We start from the raw sequence: 18,252 nt of genomic DNA, 5'->3' as shown, positions 1-18,252 counted from the left end.
TTCTTACAGGAGTGTGGGGAGAGAGTCTGGTGAGCTGGCTTTGAGCCTGGCCTAGGAATAATGCTCTTTCGGTAATTTCTGAACTTCTTTCTGCGGATATTTTATTTTGTTATCTACAGAATAAGAATAATATTTTCATTGCTGAAAGTTTATGAGATTAAGGGACAATATGATGATACCGCAGAACATTAAACCTGGAAGTAATAGGCTTTCAATAGAAGATTTATGTCTCCGTGTGCTTTTCTCGTTCTCCCTTACTCTCCCTAAACATAGAGAATGTAACAATTGCAGTTGTTCTTCAGGTGTTCACATTAGGATCTGTATTAAGAATAAGGATCCCAGGAGCAGAAAGACGCACATAGTATATACTCACTCATATAGACATATAGTATAGGATAAACCTACTAAAATATGTGCACCTAATGAAACTAATCAAGAAGGAGGACGCTTGCTAAAATGCTCAATCCCTATCCAGAAAGGCAAAGAGGCTGGACATCAGAAGAAGGAGAAAGGAGGGAACAAGTCAGGAGCCTTACACAGAGGGCCTCTGAAAGCCTCTGCACTGCAGATTATCAAAGCAGATGCTGAGACTTATGGCCAAACTTTGGGCAGAGTGCAGGGAATCTTATTAAAGAAGTGGGAAACAGAAAGATCTGGAGAGGACCTCCACAAGGAGAGCAACAGAACCAAAAAATCTGAGCAAAGAGGTCTTTCCTGAGACTCATACTCCAACCAAGGTCCATGCATGGAGATAACCTAAGACCCCTGCACAGATGTAGCCCATGGCAGTTCGGTGTCCAAGTGGGTTCCATTGTAATAAGAACAGGGATGGTGTCTGACATGAACTGATTGGCCTGCTCTTTGATCACCTCCCCCCGAGGGGGAGCAGCATTACCAGGCCACAGAAGAAGACAATGCAGCCACTCCTGATGAGACCTGATAGACCTGATAGGATCAGAGGAAGGAAAAGAAAACCTTCCCTATCAGTGGACTTGGGGAGAGACATGTGTGCAGAGGGGAGAGGAAGGGAGGGATTGGGACAGGAGGAGGGAGGGAACCACAGGGGAATACAAAGTGAATAAAGTGTAATTAATAAAGAATTAAAGAAAAGAAAGAATTAAAGAAAAAAAATCACCATAAAAAAAAAAGAATAGGTGGCTGGGCAAAGATGTCTAGGAGACACTGGCAATGAATAATGGTAATATATGATGCTGTTGCAAATGACAGAAAGTAGAACTGACTTATTCAAATATAAAGATTAAAGAGTTTTACGTGGTAATTTGATATGGTCAAAAGAACACTTAAAGTAGTGACCTGTGTGGTAAAGGTGGAAGAGGAATCTCTAGGTAAAATGCTTATTGAATAGGCGACATAGGAGAACGTGCTTTAGGTAAAATATTGCAATGTTGATTTTGAGCTATTTTCTTGGCATTCACAAAGACAAACTTGTCTAAAGATTAAAAGGCACAGCAGGCATACCTTTAAGCTGTCACCTCAACCAGGACCATTGATGACTGCACACTTAGTGTGCAATAGTAAGATACCTCGCTCAGAGCAGCCTTCCCATAAACATACCTGGAGAAGTATCGAGAAAAACACTGACCCGAACAATTTCATAGGTGTATTTCTCAGCTGAAAGCCTTATCAAACACAATTTCTGTTGGTGCAGTTTTGTATGCTAGGTTATACAAATTGCTACCGGTAGGTATTTTCTGCCTCTGTCCAAAAGAGTGGGAAGTGATTGGTGACAGCAGCTCTGAATACAGCTTCTATCCATTAGACTTCTTCCTTTGTAACTGGTAAGCACTATCCAGTGGTCTTCCAAAAACTTGTCTCTGAGAAGTAAACATGTGAATCTTTGCAAAGCTCAGCCACTGTAAATGTACCTAACATTCCCTTTATTGTTGTCTGTAACTGCTCTGATCTGAGTCATCAACACTTCATGACCCCCACTCTTTTTCTCTTCTGCATACCACACTGCCTACCAATTCTCTGTAGTCTTCTGAACGCACTCGACAAGTTTGAAAGTTTCCACCAAATGAATCTTCCCAACCACATGCGATAGCTATGAGGTTCGGTAATGTGGTTTTTCTTTGCCTTTGGGAGAAAGTACATTTTTTCTTTTTATATTGGGATTTCTCTGTTACCATTTTCTGCTCTGAAATATTAAAATAAATCTATAGTTGCTTTTCTTTCTCCGTTGTCTTACTCATACCCCTTTTCATATAGTAAAGCCTATAGAATTATGAATTATATTGCAATCCCTTCTGGAACCAAAAGAGAAACATGGTTTCCATTAGAGTTTATTTTACTTTTATTTCTTTCTTAAAAAAAAAAAGTTAAACTAAGCCCTAAGCCCCATTAGGCTCAGATTTCTATTTCTCTGTTTATAATTGTAAGCAACCTGGTTTGGGAAACTGTTTGTTTGTTTGTTTTAGTTTTTTTTCCTTTACATTATATTGTTTTGAGAGGTGGAGGTGAGTTTGGCTGGGGGATGGTTCAAGAGAATTGAATGTGGAAGGATTTTGTTACTGTTTTTTTTTTCTTTTCTTTTGAGAATTTGTGCATGAAAACGACTTTAGTGAGACAAGAGTTCATTCTTCCTAGTGTACGCATATATATAGCTGCCTAGTCCTCCCGAGATGAGCAGGGTTTATTTTGCACATTGACTGCCTTCAATCCACATCTTGTAGTACAGCGATTGATAGCAACGGGTTCTGCCTTCTTGTTAGATGAGCCTCGTTTTTTTAAGGTCCTATAGTTTCATGTCATATTAGCCAAGGGAGCAAGCCCTTCCTCTAAAAGCGTGCACACTGGATCTTGAAGTCTTTATTCACTGTTGACTGGGTTATCTATTTACGTTTCTTTATTTAACTTACATGCACTTTTCTGTTTGACTTCTATAATTAATACTAGCAGAAATCTAAAGAGCAGGTTCACAGATTAGATTCTGCTAGGAACTTGCTTTCCAAAAGAACTTTAGGAAAGAAAAAGAAAAAAAAAAAAAGAAAGAAAGCATTTGTCATTGCATTCCTTCAGGGATAGAGTCAGGTTGGAAACTAATCCCCATATCTCAAAGTGTTTCTGAAAGGGAAATTTAACCCGAAAACAGTCTGTATAATGTACAGATTAAGAAGGGCAAGGCTGATCTTGTTTAGATTTATAGTAAACCAGAGAGAATATTAGAGATCACAATGAAATGTATTCATCTCAAAAACAACCACAGGACACCATGAATACTGTATTATCTTCAAGTTTTAAATATTTACATATTTTGTTTGGAGTATACAGTGTTTTGCCTGCATGTAAATGTATATATGTTTACTATTTATGTGCCTGGTTTTCATGGATGTCAGACCTCCATGGACCTCCTGAAATAGAGTTATGAATCATTGTGAGAAACCATGTGAGTGATGGGAAACAAATCCAGGTCCTCTGCAAGAGAAACAAATGTTCTTAAGTACTGAGCCAACTCTCCAATCAATATACTCATATATATATATATTAGTTACAACCTGAAGTATATACAATTTCAATTATTCACTGAGACACATCAATTAATAAATAGGAGATTTACTCCAGACCAGGTTCTTTGTGAATCTGGACCCAGGCACCTTCCCCTTATTTCTATTAGCAATAGACTTGTGTCAGTGATAAAACTACCTTGTTCTGGCATCTGCACGAGTAGCAGTTCTCCAGACCCCTTCTCAGGTTTAGAAGTGATGACATTGCTAATGGCTCACTTGAGTCGCAAAATTCTGAGGCCAGCTCTGATGAGAATGGCTGAATCATTACCTTCTCTTTGAGTTTATGTAGACACTATGAGCAGCATCTGATCATCAATCTTCTGCTAACATTTGCATAAATTTGGAAAGAATGTGGAAACTCAGGGCATTAAGAGTGTTCACTTAGGTACAATTTTTGCATGGGGTGTCTTGATCTACAACATAGAAAATAAAGCTAAGATCACTCTTTGTGAATAATGTCCACTAAAGTGTAGTTTAAGAAAACAGGACATCATTTTGGGGGCAGCCAAGTACATGGCAGCTCAGTGTCCAAGTGGGTTGCATAGTAAGGGGAACAGCAGCTGTCTCTGACATGAACTCAGTGGCTGGCTCTTTGATCACCTCCTCTTGGGGGAACAGACATATCTGGCCACAGAGGAAGACAAAGCAGCCAATCCTGATGAGACCTGATAGACTAGGGTCAGATGGAAGGGAAGGAGGACCTCCCCTATTAGTGGACTGGAGAAGGAGCAAGGGTGGGTAAGAGGGAGGGAGAATGGGAATGGGAGGGGACCAGGAAGGGGGCTACAGCTGGGATACAATGTGGATAAATTGTAATTAATAAAGAAAGGGAAAAAAAAAGGACTTTGTCTCAATGGGTTACTGTTTACCCCAAAGACTAGATTAGGTACTCAAATAAAGTTTAATATTAACAAATCACAGTAAGTATACAGTGTTTTCAATAGCTGTCTCCTTTCACTTCCTCCTTTCCAATTTGTTTTCTCCTGGTAAGAAGGCAAAAGCTTCTGCTTTTGTTTACAATCTAAGGTCCTCATTAGGATGTAAATGATTTGAGAGGATAGATGATGTCTGACTAATGTTTTTATCTGAAGCATCCAAAGGTTCCTGTAATAAATATTTATTCTCCACAAATATTTGTTGAATTGATTTAAAATGAATAAATTATCTCAATTCAACAAAGAGTTTCAAGGTACTACTTTCCCTTCATTTCCCATTTGTTTTCTAAATGCTCTGGAGAAGATCTAGGCTTTCAAAGACCTTGCAATAGAGTTTGCAACCTAATATTGTTAAGGCTCCATAGGTCCATACCAGTGCTCCTGATTTTGCTTTGTTATTTTGAGAACAAGACTTTGAAAGTGGCTGTGTGTGTGTGTGTGTGTGTGTGCCACCAGGCTTTGCATTGACAATGTGATTTGCATTGACAAAATAGGCTGAGAGCAGGAGTGGAAAGGAGTAAGAAGACAGGAAACCTAAACCTTCCCTGGAGTTGCTCAGGCATTCTTCTGAGCTGTTATCCTGCAGCCTGGCCTGCTGCCCTAGCCACTGCAGTCCCCTGCAGGCTCCAGTGTCTTCTGGCACTCACCCAAATGACACCTGTGGTATTTGCTCAGTGGTGACAGCTTCAAATCTGCCTGCAGTTCCTTGGGGGCCATTGCTGTGTTTGCAAGACTCCTGTTAAATTTTTAGCTTGTACAAGTCCCAAGAACTCACAAAACAGTTCCTTTCTGGGTGGTTTCTGAAAGCAAACATATCTAGTGCTTTATGGTGAAGAGAAAGATAGAAAGCGTAACATAATTAAGTTTTGCTGTGTTAAAAAAGAATGTATTTGTCCTTTATGCAAGCTTGTATTAAGAATGGAAAAAGGAGGATGACTTGGGAGGACCTTTCAAGGAACTGTCAGTTAGGTAAAATTCTCACATGTGTAAGAACAATACTAAATGGTGTGTTTTGGCTGCTTAACATGATGTAGGAAAATATTTTATTACCAAAAAATGCCATCCAGTTTGAAAACTTTTGTATATGGACTTTTGATGACAACTCCTCATCCTAAATATTAAACATAGAAATGACAAAGCTACTTTTGATTTATTTATATTGTTTCCTCATTAAAGTTCAGACCATATCTTTCTAAATATTTCATCCTCATCTAAAAGTTTGTACTTGGATATGTTGTTGTGAAATAACAATGCTGCGAGGGGATACCTTGGGTCATCCCTTGCCAAGGTGTGTCTCTGAGTAATTATATGCCATGCTACAGATACGGTATGAAGGAGGGAAGAAGAGGGGAGTGAGAGCCTGGGAAAGATGTAGAGTAGACTTGTAGACAGACAGGCAGACAGATAGGAGCAAAACCATGAGGGAAGAGAGAGTGATCAGAGAAAGAGAAGAAGAGAGAGAGAGAACAAGCTGGGGTGATGGTGGATTTTATCCAGCCACACACACGTGTTTGACCTGAAAGTGATAAGCAATTGCTAGGTCACTGGGGGCAGGCCAGTAAAATCCGCTGTATGCTAACATATGTAAAACTCTCTGGACCCTGTTTTATGGACAAGATAAATATTCACAATTAGACACTGTAAAGAATAATGTTGCTACGTTTCTATTCACATGCCCAGTAATGTTTTTTTTTCCCTACAACAAAACATAGAAATAATTAGACATTATCTCTGGGCTTTATACACATTTATTTACTTATTTTTAAAATACAGTGTGAATCTGGGAATAGGAATTCACAAGGTACATTTTTTTTCTCACCTCTATGTTTTTGGATTTTTAGTTTTCTGATACTGAGGAGATCATTTTTCAGTGTATTAGCAGACTGTGTTTTTTCTTTCTCTCTTTTGACCTTGGAGTCAAGACATGTAATACTTACTTTGTAGTACACCTTGGGGGCTTGACCTAAGCCAAAGTCTTTTGGAGTTCAGTGTAATTGCCATGATGGACTTTAGCTTGAAGAGGCACATGAGATGGGCATAGTGTAGTACTGGGTGTAATTTTCTAACTTATTCAGTTGTTAACATGCAAAACTACATAGCAAGAACAGGGACCAGGTTTTGACAATCCGTTATATATGGATATAATATCTATTTATATATTAATTATATATTAATAAATATACAATATATATATATTTTAATTTCCACAGGGCCCATGTGTTATTTTTAGGAAACTTAAAATTCCTCTACTTTTTATTACTTTGTAACATAGCTTTGTCTATGAATCTGATAACATTTCAAAATTTTGGTCAACTTTACAGTCTGTTTTAATTTTTTTTTTCTTTGAGGTCCTAAGCACAAACAAATATTATTCTGAAAATGAGTTAGCTTACATAGTGAAATTTTAAAAATATTATTGACTCCTAAACTCCTTGTCGCTTTGCTTTGTATGTTTTATTAAAATGTTTCATCATTACATGACATAGCATATGAAAAGAGGTATTGAAAGGTAGAAAATTATAAATGCAAATAAGGACTTTAACAAAAAATAAAGCATTTGCCTGGGATTCTTATTATGTCTAGTATATTAATTAATTGACAATATACTCTTAAAGGTTTTCTTTGTTCCAGACAGAGATAAATAACTTCAGACTCAGGAAATGGTCATAAGAAAACTGATAGTAGTTTGCATATTTACTTATTACAGTCGAATAGACTTCAGAAAGTTTCATAGTATATGAATATTTATATAAGCTTGTTGTTGGGTTTATGCAACAAAAACAACAATCTGGATGCTGAGGCTGTATGGTTTCCAGATTTCAATCTCAGCCTGGACAAAATAGGGAAAGCTGAGCCACTCTGAGACGCAGTGTGCGATTCTTTACAATCTTAAACAAAATGAATTGAAACAATATAAGTACATAAAATACTTTAAAAATGGGAGCTGTCTAGGGTACATAATATGGGCTCTAGATGGTCATTGTAACAATTTTATACTTTAGTATAAAATTTAGTATACTTTAGTATAAAATCACAAGAAAAATGTTAGAGAATGTGGACAGTCAAGCCACCATATTTGTATTAGTATGTTAAAAAGACTATTTGAAACAGCTGAAGTTAACAAGGGGCAAATTTGTATGAATTTCAGTTTGCATTTTATAATTATTAAATTGCTTCAGCACACTCTGTGGCTGCTAGTTGTTGTAACGTGGTGGGCCCCGGTAAGGCTTTGCCAGTAAGTGGAGATGAACAGAGGACTTCCAGCGGCATCCACCCCAGTCCTGAAGCTCTTTCCAAATACGTGTGATATCTGACAACTGTCCGTAGTTCAAGGATAGAGACTGAAAACTGAGTGAAAGTTAGGAAAGTTACAGGACATGTAAAAAATACAAAGTCAAGAACCTCCGCCATCTCATTGAGAATTAGGTCAACATGGTCATATACTAATCTTTGTCACAGCTAAAAATTTACATTCCCTGCATCTTTCAGTGGTGTTATAGACAGAGGAGCCTCATGAAAGATTTGATCTACAGCTCAGACCCCAGGCGGTAACAGATTCTTCTTATTCTAAAGATACTGAAGCATTTCACACTCTACCTTGTTTTTTGATAGTAATCATGTTGAGGAACACTCACTGAAGGAGAAAAGAAGCACTATAGATATGTAGTACTTATTAATGGAAAAAAAAAAAACCTCAAAGGACTGTGAGAAGTGTTTTAATCTAAGAGGTTACATATGCCTTAGAAAGTAACAAATGTTTGAGATACAAAATCAGTAAAGCAGGCCAAATCAAAGGAGACTTGGGCAATCTGTCGGAGATGTGTGTGTAATATTATATGTCATAGTAATTATCAAAGAGGATCTTAAGGATCTCAGAATAACTGTAAGGGGAGTTTTCTAATCTTAAAAGCAAAGGCGGCATTTACAGTGTTCCCGGACACATATGACACCTAGACAATGTTAGCAATCTTTTATTTGTTTGTTTGTTTGCTTGTTTTTACATCCTGACCACAGTTTCTCACCTCCACCTCTCCACCCAGTCCCTCCCTGACCACCTTCCATTCAGTCCTTCTCTGTTTCTCTTCAGAAAAGCTCAGGCCCCCCATGGATCTCAACCAGACATGGCATATTAAGTTGCAGTAAGACTGGGCACCTCCTCTCCTATAAAAGCCGGACAAGGTAATCTGGTAGAAAGAAAGGGTCCCACAAGCCCTGCTCCCACTGTTAGGGAGAAGACTTGGTTCCACAAGGAAACCAAGCTACAGGGCTGTAACATATGTGCCCAGTCACAGTCTAATACAAGTTCCCTGGTTGGAAGCTCAGTCTCTGTGAGCTATGAGAGTTGATTCTGTGAGGGTTTTGTTTTGTTTGGGGGGATTGTTTGCTTGTTTGTTTGTTTTTGTTTGTTTGGTTGGTTTGGTTTTGGGTGGTGTTATTGATGCCTCTGGATCCCACTATCCTTGCTGCCCTTCTGTAGGATTCTCTGAGTTTTGCTGAATGTTTGGCTGTGGGTCTGGGTTTCTGCATCTGTTTCCATCAGTTACTGGATGAAGCCTCTCTCATGACAACTGGGCTAGGCACCAATCTGTGCGTATAGCAGAATATAGTTAGGAATCCAAGAGTCATCTCATTGCCTTTTTGTGTTTCCAGTCTTATTATTTCCTATGTCTCTGGGCTATCTAGCAATAGATAGCCTGGGCCCGCAAACTAATGTCAGGAGTGGGCTCCCTCTGTAATGGCCTGGGTTTCAAGCTGGACCAGTTATTGGTTGGCCACTCTCTAATTCTCTCTACCACCTTTACCCCAGCACATTTTGAAGGCAAGGAAACTTGTAGATCTGAAGTTTTGAGTCTGGATTTTCCCAAATAAACTATTGTATCTTATGAATTCCAAATCTTAACCGTATTTAATTAATTACTTATTCATTTTCAAGAAGTAATTCACAGCTGCTTGTAAAATTCAAGGTGCATAGAATTGTGTGTCATAGACCAGTAAGAATGGCATAAAGATCCATTATTTTTACATGGTTACCTAATAGTAGATCCAAGTAGTGCCTCTAAATAATTGCTCACTTCTGATTCATGACTGGCAACAGCATCTCCATTTTCACTCAATCTGTTTAAGCAAAAATAAGTTGAGTCTTCAGAACCTGTATTATATACCTAGTTACATTTGAAGGTGGCCATAAAGATATAGGAAGCAGTAGGAATAAAAATAAATAAACTTTTTGTGCAATTCTTGAATGTATTATTTCTCCAGAGTTCGTGTAAGTTTAGTTTATGTGTTCAGTTAACTCTATTGGTATTCTTAACAACAAACTTTATATCATCTTGTAGATTACAATTAAATAATTGCTAAATAATCATTCATTGTGCCTTCTCTGTCCCCATGCTTAATGAGTCCTTTCAGTCAAATGCCAATTTTGCATTAATTATTTATATAAATGCTTACATGTGAGATTGAGAAGTTTCTGTTTCAGAATTGATTAGTTCTTAACAACCTGTTGGACTTCAGGTGGTTGCGTTTGTGTCGTTAAGTGAAAGAAAATTCTATCGTTTATCAATTTGTTAAGTTATTTAAGGCAGAGAGCTATTGAAATCACTCATTCATGATCCGTAGGAAGACCTACTAACTTTGTCTTAAATTAATGCTGAAGGCTGTCTGGGGTTTCCGTACATTTATGTGGACATACAGGATTATGTGCAAAGTGTGCACACCTCTTCAAATCTGTTCTCGACATGAATATTGCATTCATGGACTTACACTCGTGGCTTCATATACATGTTTTATCTTCCTGAATGAATGGGAGATACATCTTCAAGGCCACATTTTTCCCCCCTCAGGACTTATTGACAATTCATAGCTACTGGAAAAGGAAGAACCATTTTCAGTTTTGGAGACATGCACACTGATATATTTCCGTGCTCCTGTGGGTGGCTGGCCTACAACAGACAACTGTGGGTAGCATTAACTGGACTTAGTGTGTCTTCAAAAGTATTTAAAATGTAGACATTTATTTGGGGGAGCAAAGTATTAGGGGAAGATGAAATCAATTGGAAAGACAATAAAATGTTTAACCCCACTATATACATGCATACGTGAATAGATAGATAGATAGATAGATAGATAGATAGATAGATAGATAGATAAGATTAAAGAATACATATTTACTATGTCTATATAATAGAAAACAAAATCAGGTACATTAACAGAGTAAAAGTTTCTGGTTTTAGTTTCAAAAAGATTCTTCAGGTTGAGTCATTGTACAAACTGTGTTCCTGCCTGAATATGGAACTTTTTCCAGGGAAGTGGGGTTCATGACGACTGTGTTCACAAACACTGCTGTTTAACCATTCTCCTTCAGAAAGATAGAAGGTCTTATTAAACAAGTAATTAATTTAAACCACTGAAGCGTCAACACAGTTTTCTCTCTTGCAGACAGCCGAAGCTTCGTAATTAACCGGGAAATGCTCACATTTCTCCAGACACATTTTAATATGGGCAAAATCTGTAAATATGCACTTATTACATGAACAGTCTGTTCATTATATTGCTACAGGAGGGACTAATCTTGCAAATGAAAGGCTCCGGAAAACACAGTCAGGGCAGAGAACACATTAGACATGGATAAGGCTCTGATAATCCATTTCAGGAAAATAAGTAAAGGATGAAGAGTCCCATGACACGTGACACCAGAACAACATGGAACACACTGTGACATACCTAACTGCAGAGTCACTGGGTACTACATAAAGATGACATCTACAGCCAATGGCATTTAGGATACACTCCCAGGCAAACACTGCACTTTCTATTAAATTTTCTTTTTTAATAGAAAGAAAATTTATTAACTTCTTTGAACCTCAGCTAGAGATGACGAAACCTTTCACATATTTCATGAGTGAAATAAATAAGAACTATGAATGTCTCGATACCGTTGCTATCTCGGAGACCCTTCCAAACCCCTATTGGAAAGACCAAATGATACGTGCATTAAGTCTTACCAGAAAGTAATCCATGATTTTGTTTGTTTCTCTGTTTAGTTTTTTTTTTTTTTTTTTTTTTTTTGAAACCGAGTTTCTCTGTGTAGCCTCGGTTGTCCTGTACTCGCTCTGTAGACAAGGCCGGCCTCGATCTCACAAAGACCAGCCTTCCTCCATCTCTAGTGCTGGGGTTACAGGTGTGCATCACTGTGCCTGGCTACTCCACGTATTGTCTACAATGCTTTTCCCAAACCTACAAGGTGTTCCTTCCTGTCTTGTCTTCCATCTCCCTTCATTCTTCTCCCCAGCGTATTCTTTTGGGAACCAGGGACTTGTTTCCTGTCATTTTAAATAAACAGAATTACAGAATATCTTCTTGAGTGTGACAGCCCTGCATATTACACTTTTCTCAATTGCTGTGAGTCATTAATATTTGTAGTAGTTTGCTGTTTTTATGGTTGAAATATATTCCATTTTATGCTATCCCATAGATTAATATTTATTTCATTTATGTACAGGTTCTTTCTGATTGAGGGCTTTCAGAAATGTATTTGCATAATTTACATATATGAACATGAAAATTCATTAGAACACAGAATGGATGGATTGGGTCATATAGAAAATTTAAGTTTAAGATTTAAAAAAAATTGCATTATTTTCACAGTCTGTAGGACCGTTTTATATGAGTACTGTCAGTATATCAATGCTCCAGTTATTTTTGATAGCCACAAAATGACAATGAATTGCAGGTTTAGAATACAAACTTTGAGTGACCTCAGTTAAAAACCTGTCCTCAGAGAACTTGAGTTTCCACTGCTCCATCAATGTCTACAAATGACCAAGACCAGCATGATTATTGATTTCAGAGTCAAAATCTTCCTATATTTGAGGATTTCATATTCAAGAATACTGTAATTGTGTCATTTCTGCTGCTTTACCAACTCTTCTTGTGTTCCCATCAATCACTCAGCTCTGAAATTTATGACCTCTCATTATATATATAGTGTTCATATTCATTATATACATACACATATATATGATATATAAATAATAGAATGATTTATATGTGTATGCATTACTGTGTACTATTACTGCCTTCCTTTGTATGTATTTAGGGATTACCATATAGGCTTGGATTTCCACCTCTGACTAAAATAAACAACAATAACAATAAACACAATAGTGGTTCTCCCTCACTAACATTGGCCACCTGTAACTCTGTCTCTGGGTGTGGCCTTGTGACATTTTTCTCCATCCCTGTTGGTATGTTGACTGGAGTGGCCCTTGCAGGTCTTATGCCGATGACCATGTTTAGAGTTCATAGGATAGACATCCCAGTCGTACAAAGAAGACATTATCACTGAGCAGTCATGTCAGTACACAGGTTCCTACAATTTTCCTTTTTTCTTTGAGGAGGGGCCTCACATGTTTTCCTTTTCTTAATTCACTGCACATATTTTTTGTAGACTCATCCCATTCTCACCTTCCCTCCTTTCCCTCCCCTTTTCCTCAGAAAGGGAACTCCCTTTCCCATCCATCACACATCATCAGGCACATGATGTCTACCTCTGTGACTTGGCAAGGCAGTCCTTCCAGAGGGAAGTGGCAAGCGAGTCCCTGTCTGATGCAGTCCCCACTTCCATTACTTCCAAATGAAGCCTACGTTGTCCATCTGCTACATCATTTTAGGGGGTGTAGGTCCAGTTCCTGCATTGTTGTCTTATATCTCACTAGTCCGAAACCAGTGTTGCTCTTAAGGATAATGGATGGATAGAGCTGTGGACAGCCTCTCTCCTTGGTACCTTGTATAGTGCTTTTTGACATATGTGAAAAGATTTACAGATCAATACCAGCTGTGTGGTATCTTCAGTGATAGGGTGTTACTTCCATGGTTCGGTAGGCAACCAATAACAATGGCACAGCCTATAATGCTGGGAGGAACTCTTGTTCCCCTCTGACCAACAACCAAAAGGGTGACATGCCCAGCCTGGCACTACAGATTTTGTTAGTCTGTGGCTCCTTGGGGAGCGCCATTATCCCACTGTAGAAGGAAACTGCATTAAAACATATGATTGTGTGTGTGTGTCTGTGTAAAGTTATTTATAAATATTATATGAGAATTTTAAAGTAGGTTTATTAAATAATGAGTTTCCCTGTGGCTTTTCCAAACATTCTGTGGGCATTTATCCCAATATGCAGATATGAATTCCAAAACTCATTAAAACCATCTATATATGATTTGCATTTTATCTTCAACTTCCCTTTGGTATTTATTTTCCTTATAAGTGCTTTTTAAAGCCCAGATATTCATAATGTTGAAGAAATCCAGTTCATTCATCTATTGTAATATCTGAGGGATATTTGCGTAACTCCAGTAGCACAGAGATAATCTTCATTTCAGAAATTTTATATTTGTCAGATCTAAGAAATAATATTCGTTATGTTTTGAGTTTATTTTATGTGATGCAAATGTTTACTGTAGTCTATATTCTTGCACATTAAATTACTCTGATTTATTAAAACAATATTTATTAAAATGGGGTTATAAATTTTTAAAATTTAACTTGCTCTGTGTGTCTATGAAAAGTCCATAAAATTTATTTATTTTTCTGAAGGATTACTTCATTTTTATTATGTCTATGTCTCTGTGGGTAGTCTACATGTGTGCAAGTACGAGCAGGTGTTGGCAGAGGCCCCATGCGCTAGATTTCCCTGGAGCGAGAGCTAGAGGCATTTGTGAGCCTCCTGATATAGGTGCTAGGAACTGAACTCAGAAATGATCTTCTGAGAGATCAGTATGTATTCTTAACATCCACGGCCTCTCTCCAGCTCCTGTTATATTTGCCTGTGTGGGTGTCACTTCCAAGCTGTCTTAACTATCATGCCTTTGTAAGTTTTGAGATCAGGCAACGTTAAATCCTACAGTGATGCTCTTTTCCAGGACTGTTTCAGCTACTCAAAGCCCCTTATATAAAAGTGAAACTGTTTGTGTTGGCAGTGAGTGGAATTGGATGTGCGTGTGTGTGTGCGCGTGTGTGTGTGTGTGCGTGTGTGTGTGTGTGTGTGTGTGTGTGCGTGTGTGTGTGTGTGTGCGTGTGTGTGTGTGTGCGCGTGTGTGTGTGTGTGCGTGTGTGTGTGCGTGTGTGTGTGTGTGTGCGTGTGTGTGTGTGTGTGTGTGTGTGCGTGCAAGCACAGAAGGTACATGTGTGTGATTGCTTGTGCAGAGGTTATAAGTCAATTTTGTATGTTTTTTTTCTATGAAGTTGCATCAATACTTTTTTTTTTTTCTAAGATAGGACCTTGTAAGTAGACATGGAGCTCTCTCGAATGCAGCTAGGCTGGTTTGAAGCAAATCATAGAGATCTGCCCCTCCTTGTCTCCTTAGAATTGGTATTATTAATCCATGCCACCATTGAATACAGACTTTCATATGGTTCCTGTAACAGATGAACAGAGATTTAACAGAGATCTCCATGCCCACCAATCACTTAAGGGACTGAAATATGTCCCCAGCCAATTTTATATATTTTTCCATGAATTTTACAGTCATTTCAACAATTTTTGCAAATAAAAAAGGAATTTTCTATAGAACTGAACTGAAAACCAGTACATATGACAATTTATTCACTTATTTAAAAAATTAGAAATAGTTTATCAGTTAACTATGCTTATCTATAATTTTATCTATCTATCTATCTATCTATCTATCTATCTATCTGTCTATCTATCTATTCATCTTCTATATCAACATTTCTATATCTATCTCTCTACCATCTACATATTTATCTATATCTATATTGCTAAATCTATATCCCTATATCTACATTTATATCTTTCTGTATCTATGAGCATAGAATTATTATGTTTGACAAATGCAAATGATCTGTGAATTGGCCTTATGCTCCATGCTTGTGTTTCACCTTCTGTTGCCAGGTATGGAATATCTAAACTCATCACACTGAGGTATTGTTTGCAATTAGTTTTAAATTTCATTGCTTAGATGGTCATAAATGGTGAAGGCATAGTTGAGGGGAACTCCAGAGAAGAGTGCTCTCTCGAGTCTCAGTGGAGAATAATAAACGATAAAAAAAGAGATCAAGCTATTTATTTTTGCTTCCCAAGTGGCACAGGATTTCTGGATTCTCTAAGTGATGTGAATGCTGCTCTCATGGGCAGAATGGAAAAGAGTAGGATAGCCAAGGTGTTCGCAACGTGCTTGCTCTTCCTAATTCACGGATTTATTCCCAGTCATGAAGGCAAACTTTCATGGCCCACTTATTTTACAGTTCTGCAACATTAACAATTTAGTTTCAACACTTGAATTTAGTGGGGGATCATATTCAATCAACAGATACATATCTATAAGTGTATGTCTTATGTGTTGACATGTTTGTCTATATCATGTGTTTCTTTCCATATTAAAAATTAGGGTATATGCATGCTTCATTTCATGTTTTAATATGATTCAGGAAATCCAATCAATTAATCAATTAAAGAGAAAAAGCATTAGTATAATAGGAAAACAGAAATCATTTGACAAAAGCAAAAGTCTATTAGTCTATTTCTTGTAAACTCTCTTCATAGTCTAGTATTAGACATGAGTAACAGTATCTAATAGTAAAACCTTTCTGCAAAAATTTTAACTACAATTGCATTTTTTGAGTGTTTTAGAATATCTAATTCTAATTTGGTAAGCTTTGGTAATTTCTTTCAAAGAAATTCTCATTTAATATAATATGCCACTTTAATTTATTGGTAGGTAACCCATTGTTCATAATGCTCATGACTACCCCTTTAAGGACCAAACATATCTGGGCATAGGGTCTTTTCTGAGATGGACACTCAACCAAAGACCATGAGTGGATAAAACCTAGAACCTCTGCCCAGATGTGACCCGTGATAGCTCAGTAATCAATTGGTTTCCCATAGTAAGGGGAACAAGGACTATTTCTAACAGGAACTCAATGACTGGCTCTTTGACCTCCCCACCTCCCAAGGGAGGAGCAGTACTGTTAGGCCACAGAGGAGGACTTTGCAGCCAGTCCTGAAAATACTTGACAAAAGGGAGTCATATGAAAGGGGAGGAGGTCCTCCCCTATCAGTTGACTTGGAAAGGGGCAAGGAGGAGATGAGGAAGGGAGGATGGGATTGGGGAGGGAATGAGGGAGTGGGATACAGCTGGGATACAGAATTAACAAAATGTAACTAATAAGAAAAATAAATTTAAAAAAAGAAAAAAAAATCTTTAGAGTCTGTAGTAATGTTATTTCTCTCTTTCTGGATCTCAAAAACATTTCCTTTAATTTCTAATTTTTTTTTATTTTACACAGAATCTATAATTTTTTTTTTTTTAGTTCACTTTTCATCCTGATTATAGCCCCCTCCCTCTTCTGGCCCCAGTCCCACCTTCCCTTCTTCTTGCCCCTATCCACCTCCCCTACTCCTCAGAAAAGGGGAATCCTCCTACCAACCCACATTAGCATATCAAGTTGCATCAGGACTGAACACATCCTCTTCCCCCGTGGCCTATAGAGGCAGCCCTCCCAGTGAGAAGCAATCAAACAACAGGAAATAGCGTGCATGTCAGAGATAGCCCCCACACCCCTTACTAGGGAATCCACATGAAGGTGGTCCTGCAAAAAAGGCTACTTCTATATAGGGGGATAGGTCAGTTCATGCACGGTCCTTGGTTGGTGCTTCAGTCTTCATAAGCACTGCTGTTCCCTGGCTAGTTGGCTCTGTTGATCTTGTGGAGCTCTTGTCCCCTCCCTCTCATCCTCTCCCCTACTTTCCCACAAGTCTGCTTGCATTTAACATCTAAAAGATTTAGTTTTCCCTCTGTTATTTTTGTTATTGTTTCATTAATTCCTGTTCTGATTGTTATCATGTAATATTTTTTTAAATTTTGCATGTTTTTTTTATTAGTATCTAAGGAGTTTCTACAAAAAAAAATCTCAGTAGTAAGTTAGAGGGGCTTTTTGTACTTCATTATATTTGATTCTAAATTTGGTAAAAGTTCATGTATTTGTGTGTTTATAACATTGTATTTTCATTTTGTGAGATATATATTATATATGCATATGCCTGAGATTCTTCATGTATGGATTTGCACCACATCAAACCCAGTGCACTTGGAGGCCATAATACCACAACTAGAGTTACAAGCAGTTATGAACAGCCTGGTGTGGGTACAGGGAATCAAACTTGGGTTGTCTGCAAGAGCAACAAGCTTTATATACTTGTTTTAACTTTTCCATTTCTCTAACATTATCAGAAAACCTCTTTCTGTTGTTTTTCTAAAATTGAAGCTGCGGAATCTTTATAAACTTACTCATTCTCCCTTGGTCTGTTTTTTTTCAAACATCAAATTAGAATAGCGATCCTCACCCAACTTAAACCATACACATTTCCTAATCAAAATACCAATAAGCAAATTATGAGTGTGAAAATTGCTCTATACTATTAGGATTGACCTTGTACACAGTCTTGTGTTACCTAGATACTTTGTATATTTCTAACTTGACTAATAGCTTTAAAGTTTTATCAGTCAAATGAAAGACAATACTTAATGTTTTAATGCATATAGTTTAATACAAAGCTGCTAAGTAAAATGCAATTGTTGATATATTTTTGTTTTTTCAATTGACATGTATTCATGTTTTAAAAAGTCAGCTTCGTATTGCCTGAGGAAACCCTTTCCTTTTGAAGTGGTTTTAGGAACAGGTGGCGTAGCTTTAGTGGGAGTCTCTCTCCCCTGAGGCAAGTCTGGTATTGATCAGCCCTGAAATGAATTCCCTGCTTCTGACA

The sequence above is a fragment of the Meriones unguiculatus genome, chromosome 7, assembly GCF_030254825.1.
Source record: "Meriones unguiculatus strain TT.TT164.6M chromosome 7, Bangor_MerUng_6.1, whole genome shotgun sequence".
In the NCBI taxonomy this organism is placed as follows: Eukaryota; Metazoa; Chordata; class Mammalia; order Rodentia; family Muridae; genus Meriones; species Meriones unguiculatus.
Note: the sequence above shows the minus strand (reverse complement) of the source record.